We start from the raw sequence: 8,483 nt of genomic DNA on the forward strand, positions 1-8,483 counted from the left end.
GAGTGAGGTGGAAGGGGTGATGTGGCATTAACACAAGACAGAACAAGATGTGGCATTAATAGGGTATTAATTTCATCAACACAAGACAGAACAAGAAGTGGTATTAATAGGGTATTAATTTCATCAACACAAGACAGAACACGAAACAATGGATATTGAATAGAAGTGTTTGTAGAAAGCCTATTGGTCCATATTTCTTGATGCTTCTATATTGGAGCGGAGTCTTGAGGTGGGTAGAATATAGTTGTGCAATAATTGGCTGTTGATTGCTGGTGTTTACTTCTTGATGTGTAGTGCCTCGCAAACGTCAAGCCGCCTGCTATCGCTGTATCTATCGATGATTTCTGTGTTGTTTACTAGGATTTCTCTGGCGATGGTTTGGTTGTGGGAAGAGATTATATGTTCCTTAATGGAGCCCTGTTGCTTATGCATCGTTAAACGCCTAGAAAGAGATGTTGTTGTCTTGCTTATATACTGGGTTTTTTGGAGCTTACAGTCCCCAAGAGGGCATTTGAAGGCATAGACGACGTTAGTCTCTTTTAAAGCGTTCTGTTTTGTGTCTGGAGAGTTTCTCATGAGTAGGCTGGGCGTTTTTCTGGTTTTATAGTAAATCGTCAGTTGTATCCTCTGATTTTTGTCTGTAGGGATAATGTTTCTATTAACAATATCCTTCAGGACCCTTTCCTCCGTTTTATGAGCTGTGGAAAAGAAGTTCCTGTAAAATAGTCTAATAGGGGGTATAGGTGTTGTGCTAGTTGTCTCTTCAGAGGTTGCATGGCTTTTCACTTTCCTTCTTATGATGTCTTCGACGAAACCATTGGAGAAGCCGTTATTGACTAGGACCTGCCTTACCCTACAGAGTTCTTCGTCGACTTGCTTCCATTCTGAGCTGTGGCTGAGAGCACGGTCGACGTATGCGTTAACAACACTCCTCTTGTACCTGTCTGGGCAGTCGCTGTTGGCACTTAGGCACATTCCTATGTTTGTTTCCTTAGTGTAGACTGCAGTGTAGAAACCTCCGCCCTTTTCCATGACTGCTACATCTAGAAAGGGCAGCTTCCCATCCTTTTCCATCTCGTAAGTGAAACGCAGCACGGAACTCTGCTCAAATGCCTCCTTCAGCTCCTGCAGATGTCTGACATCAGGTACCTGTGTAAAAATGTCGTCAACATACCTGCAGTATATGGCCGGTTTCAAGTTCATGTCGACTAAGACTTTTTGCTCGATGGTACCCATGTAGAAGTTTGCAAACAGGACACTTAGGGGAGAACCCATGGCGACCCCATCTACTTGCTTATACATGTGCCCATCCGGGCTCAAGAAGGGTGCCTCTTTAGTACAAGCTTGGAGTAGTTTCCTCAGAATATTTTCTGGTATGTCAAGAGGAGTACAGGCTGGATCACGATACACTCTGTCGGCTATCATTCCGATTGTCTCGTCCACAGGTACGTTGGTAAACAGCGATTCTACGTCCAACGAGGCTCTTATCCCTGTGGCCCGTGTGCCCCGCAGTAAGTCAACAAATTCCTTTAGAGACTTCAGGCTAAAGGCGCAAGGAACATAAGGAGTCAGCAGGCCGTTGAGTCGCTTCGCCAGTCTGTACGTGGGTGTGGGTATCTGGCTAATGATTGGCCGAAGTGGGTTTCCAGGCTTGTGTGTCTTGACATTTCCATACGCATATCCATATCATTAGCCAGATACCCACACCCACGTACAGACTGGCGAAGCGACTCAACGGCCTGCTGACTCCTTATGTTCCTTGCGCCTTCAGCCTGAAGTCTCCAAAGGAATTTGTTGACTTACTGCGGGGCACACGGGCCACAGGGATAAGAGCCTCGTTGGACGTAGAATCGCTGTTTACCAATGTACCTGTGGACGAGACAATCGGAATGATAGCCGACAGAGTGTATCGTGATCCAGCCTGTACTCCTCTTGACATACCAGAAAATATTCTGAGGAAATTACTCCAAGCTTGTACTAAAGAGGCACCCTTCTTGAGCCCGGATGGGCACATGTATAAGCAAGTAGATGGGGTCGCCATGGGTTCTCCCCTTGGTGTCCTGTTTGCAAACTTCTACATGGGTACCATCGAGCAAAAAGTCTTAGTCGACATGAACTTGAAACCGGCCATATACTGCAGGTATGTTGACGACATTTTTACACAGGTACCTGATGTCAGACATCTGCAGGAGCTGAAGGAGGCATTTGAGCAGAGTTCCGTGCTTCGTTTCACTTACGAGATGGAAAAGGATGGGAAGCTGCCCTTTCTAGATGTAGCAATCATGGAAAAGGGCGGAGGTTTCCACACTGCAGTCTACACTAAGGAAACAAACATAGGAATGTGCCTAAGTGCCAACAGCGACTGCCCAGACAGGTACAAGTGGAGTGTTGTTAACACATACGTCGACCGTGCTCTCAGCCACAGCTCAGAATGGAAGCAAGTCAACGAAGAACTCTGTAGGGTAAGGCAGGTCCTAGTCAATAACGGCTTCTCCAATGGTTTCGTCGAAGACATCATAAGATGGAAAGTGAAAAGCCATGCAACCTCTGAAGAGACAACTAACAGAACACCTATACCCCCTATTAGACTATTTTACAGGAACTACTTTTCCACAGCTCATAAAACGGAGGAAAGGGTCCTGAAGGATATTGTTAATAGAAACGTTTCCCTACAGACAAAAATCAGAGGATACAACTGACGATTTACTATAAAACCAGAAAAACGGCCAGCCTACTCATGAGAAACTCTCCAGACACAAAACAGAACGCTTTAAAAGAGACTAACGTCGTCTATGCCTTCAAATGCCCTCTTGGTGACTGTAAGCTCCAAAAAACCCAGTATATAGGCAAAACAACAACATCTCTTTCTAGGCGTTTAACGATGCATAAGCAACAGGGCTCCATTAAGGAACATATAATCTCTTCCCACAACCAAACCATCGCCAGAGAAATCCTAGTAAACAACACAGAAATCATCGATAGATACAGCGATAGCAGGCGGCTTGACGTTTGCGAGGCACTACACATCAAGAAGTAAACACCAGCAATCAACAGCCAATTATTGCACAACTATATTCTACCCACCTCAAGACTCCGCTCCAATATAGAAGCATCAAGAAATATGGACCAATAGGCTTTCTACAAACACTTCTATTCAATATCCATTGTTTCGTGTTCTGTCTTGTGTTGATGAAATTAATACCCTATTAATACCACTTCTTGTTCTGTCTTGTGTTGATGAAATTAATACCCTATTAATGCCACATCTTGTTCTGTCTTGTGTTAATGCCACATCACCCCTTCCACCTCACTCAAATGTAGATATAAAATCGGAGATGCGTAAGTTCTATTCAGTTGTGTATTTGTGAACTAAAGTCTTTGAAAATGTAATAAGTTTTACGAAACGCGCTCGTGTCGCGTCAGACTAGAAATAAAAATGAATTTTGTAGAATTGATTTTTGATTTACCTCCAACAGTGAAAAGAAATGTACGAAAGATTGAGAAAATTCGTGTTAGAATTATTAATCTTACTTTTTCGGTCATATTTAATAATATATGTCTACAGGAAAGACTGCTACCAAAATATACTAATATATATATATATATACATATATATATATATATATATATATATATATATATATATATATATATATATATATATATATATATATATATATATATATATATATGTATATATATATATATATATATATTAGTATATTTGGTAGATAGCCGAGATAGCCTCGGCTATCACCTCATTTTGTCCGGTTGTGATGGTCAAGTGGATTAAGGCGTCTTGTACATACCAGTTGCGTTGCTTCTGGGAGTATGGGTTCGAGTCACTTCTGGGGTGTGAGTTTTCAGTTGCATATTGTCCTGGGGACCATTCAGGCTTGTTCGCATATATATATATATATATATATATATATATATATATATATATATATATATATATATATATATATATATATATATATATATATATATATATATATATATATATATATATATACAGACCCATAGAGTTTGTGAGGGTACCACCTCTGGTGCCAATGTGGGGACCCATAGCCTCGGAGTACCTAGTGGCCAGAACACACTTCTCAGCCTACTATGCAAGGCCCGATTTGCCTAATAAGCCAAGTTTTCCTGAATTAATATATTTTCTCAAATTTTTTTCTTATGAAATGATAAAGCTACCCATTTCATTATATATGAGGTCAATTTTTTTTTATTGGAGTTAAAATTAACTTAGATATATGACCCAACCTAACCAACCCTATCTAACCTAACCTATGTTTATAGGTTAGGTTAGGTTAGGTAGCCGAAAAAAGTTAGGTTAGGTTAGGTAGTCGAAAAAACAATAATTCATGAAAACTTGGTTTATTAGGCAAATCGGGCCTTGCATAGTAGGCTGAGAAGTAAGTTCTGGCTACTAGGTACGACATATATATATATATATATATATATATATATATATATATATATATATATATATATATATATATATATATATATATATATATGTCGTACCTAGTAGCCAGAATGCACTTCTCAGCCTACTATGCAAGGCCCGATTTGCCTAATAAGCCAAGTTTTCCTGAATTAATATATTTTCTATAACTTTTTTCTTATGAAATGATAAAGCTACCCATTTCATTATGTATGAGGTCAATTTTTTTTTATTGGAGTTAAAATTAATGTAGATATATGACCGAACCTAACCAACCCTACCTAACCTAACCTAACCTATCTTTATAGGTTAGGTTAGGTTAGGTAGCCGAAAAAGTTAGGTTAGGTTAGGTTAGGTAGGTTAGGTAGTCGAAAAACAATTAGTTCATGAAAACTTGGCTTATTAGGCAAATTGGGCCTTGCATATTAGGCTGAGAAGTGCGTTCTGGCTACTAGGTACGACATATATATATATATATATATATATATATATATATATATATATATATATATATATATATATATATATATATATATATATATATATATATTTATATATATATATTATTAAATATGACCGAAAAAGTAAGATTAATAATTCTAACACGAATTTTCTCAATCTTTCGTACATTTCTTTTCACTGTTGGAGGTAATTCAAAAATCAATTCTCCCAAATTCATTTTTATTTCTAGTCTGACACGACACTTGAGCGCGTTTTGTAAAACTTATTACATTTTCAAAGACTTTACACATACACAACTGAATAGAATTTACAAGTTCTAAAGTCTTTGAAAATGTAATAAGTTTTACAAAACGCTCTCAAGTGTCGCGTCAGACTAGAAATAAAAATTAATTTTGGAGAATTGATTTTTGAATTACCTCCAACAATGAAAAGAAATGTACGAAAGATTGAGAAAATTCGTGTTAGAATTATTAATCTTACTTTTTCGGTCATATTTAATAATATATGTCTACAGGAAAGACTGCTACCAAAATATACTAAATATACTAAATATATATATAAATATATATATATATATATATATATATATATATATATATATATATATATATATATATATATATATATATAAACAATCTTTGGACAACACCCACCAGTGGGACTCGAACCCAGAAAGCACAACTACCTTCCAGTAGCTGGCATAACTAGTATGCTTTAACCCACTACGCCATCAGACCTTACAAAAGAAGTAGATAATTCGAGATATATATATCTCAAACATCTCTACCTCCCGAAGGCACCAGATGAGTGAGGGGTCAGTCTGCAATTTTCGTCAAGCCACTGTCAATGTGAGAGAACTCGTGTCCAGCTTATAAGCCTATACTTGCATAAACCACAAGTGAAGATAAACAATCTTTGGACAACACCCACCAGTGGGACTCGAACCCAGAAAGCACAACTACCTTCCAGTAGCTGGCATAACTAGTATGCTTTAACCCACTACGCCATCAGACCTTACAAAAGAAGTAGATAGTTCGAGATATATATATCTCAAACATCTCTACCTCCCGAAGGCACCAGATGAGTGAGGGGTCAGTCTGCAATTTTCGTCAAGCCACTGTCAATGTGAGAGAACTCGTGTCCAGCTTATAAGCCTATACTTGCATAAACCACAAGTGAAGATAAACAATCTTTGGACAACACCCACCAGTGGGACTCGAACCCAGAAAGCACAACTACCTTCCAGTAGCTGGCATAACTAGTATGCTTTAACCCACTACGCCATCAGACCTTACAAAAGAAGTAGATAGTTCGAGATATATATATCTCAAACATCTCTACCTCCCGAAGGCACCAGATGAGTGAGGGGTCAGTCTGCAATTTTCGTCAAGCCACTGTCAATGTGAGAGAACTCGTGTCCAGCTTATAAGCCTATACTTGCATAAACCACAAGTGAAGATAAACAATCTTTGGACAACACCCACCAGTGGGACTCGAACCCAGAAAGCACAACTACCTTCCAGTAGCTGGCATAACTAGTATGCTTTAACCCACTACGCCATCAGACCTTACAAAAGAAGTAGATAGTTCGAGATATATATATCTCAAACATCTCTACCTCCCGAAGGCACCAGATGAGTGAGGGGTCAGTCTGCAATTTTCGTCAAGCCACTGTCAATGTGAGAGAACTCGTGTCCAGCTTATAAGCCTATACTTGCATAAACCACAAGTGAAGATAAACAATCTTTGGACAACACCCACCAGTGGGACTCGAACCCAGAAAGCACAACTACCTTCCAGTAGCTGGCATAACTAGTATGCTTTAACCCACTACGCCATCAGACCTTACAAAAGAAGTAGATAGTTCGAGATATATATATCTCAAACATCTCTACCTCCCGAAGGCACCAGATGAGTGAGGGGTCAGTCTGCAATTTTCGTCAAGCCACTGTCAATGTGAGAGAACTCGTGTCCAGCTTATAAGCCTATACTTGCATAAACCACAAGTGAAGATAAACAATCTTTGGACAACACCCACCAGTGGGACTCGAACCCAGAAAGCACAACTACCTTCCAGTAGCTGGCATAACTAGTATGCTTTAACCCACTACGCCATCAGACCTTACAAAAGAAGTAGATAGTTCGAGATATATATATCTCAAACATCTCTACCTCCCGAAGGCACCAGATGAGTGAGGGGTCAGTCTGCAATTTTCGTCAAGCCACTGTCAATGTGAGAGAAGTCGTGTCCAGCTTATAAGCCTATACTTGCATAAACCACAAGTGAAGATAAACAATCTTTGGACAACACCCACCAGTGGGACTCGAACCCAGAAAGCACAACTACCTTTCAAGTCCAAAGATTGTGTTGTGTTGTGTTGTGTTGTGTTGTCCAAAGTGTTGTCCAAAGATTGTTTATCTTCACTTGTGGTTTATGCAAGTATAGGCTTATAAGCTGGACACGAGTTCTCTCACATTGACAGTGGCTTGACGAAAATTGCAGACTGACCCCTCACTCATCTGGTGCCTTCGGGAGGTAGAGATGTTTGAGATATATATATCTCGAACTATCTACTTCTTTTGTAAGGTCTGATGGCGTAGTGGGTTAAAGCATACTAGTTATGCCAGCTACTGGAAGGTAGTTGTGCTTTCTGGGTTCGAGTCCCACTGGTGGGTGTTGTCCAAAGATTGTTTATCTTCACTTGTGGTTTATGCAAGTATAGGCTTATAAGCTGGACACGAGTTCTCTCACATTGACAGTGGCTTGACGAAAATTGCAGACTGACCCCTCACTCATCTGGTGCCTTCGGGAGGTAGAGATGTTTGAGATATATATATCTCGAACTATCTACTTCTTTTGTAAGGTCTGATGGCGTAGTGGGTTAAAGCATACTAGTTATGCCAGCTACTGGAAGGTAGTTGTGCTTTCTGGGTTCGAGTCCCACTGGTGGGTGTTGTCCAAAGATTGTTTATCTTCACTTGTGGTTTATGCAAGTATAGGCTTATAAGCTGGACACGAGTTCTCTCACATTGACAGTGGCTTGACGAAAATTGCAGACTGACCCCTCACTCATCTGGTGCCTTCGGGAGGTAGAGATGTTTGAGATATATATATCTCGAACTATCTACTTCTTTTGTAAGGTCTGATGGCGTAGTGGGTTAAAGCATACTAGTTATGCCAGCTACTGGAAGGTAGTTGTGCTTTCTGGGTTCGAGTCCCACTGGTGGGTGTTGTCCAAAGATTGTTTATCTTCACTTGTGGTTTATGCAAGTATAGGCTTATAAGCTGGACACGAGTTCTCTCACATTGACAGTGGCTTGACGAAAATTGCAGACTGACCCCTCACTCATCTGGTGCCTTCGGGAGGTAGAGATGTTTGAGATATATATATCTCGAACTATCTACTTCTTTTGTAAGGTCTGATGGCGTAGTGGGTTAAAGCATACTAGTTATGCCAGCTACTGGAAGGTAGTTGTGCTTTCTGGGTTCGAGTCCCACTGGTGGGTGTTGTCCAAAGATTGTTTATCTTCACTTGTGGTTTATGCAAGTATAGGCTTATAAGCTGGA

The sequence above is a fragment of the Procambarus clarkii genome, chromosome 57 (genome assembly GCF_040958095.1).
Source record: "Procambarus clarkii isolate CNS0578487 chromosome 57, FALCON_Pclarkii_2.0, whole genome shotgun sequence".
Taxonomy (NCBI): domain Eukaryota; kingdom Metazoa; phylum Arthropoda; class Malacostraca; order Decapoda; family Cambaridae; genus Procambarus; species Procambarus clarkii.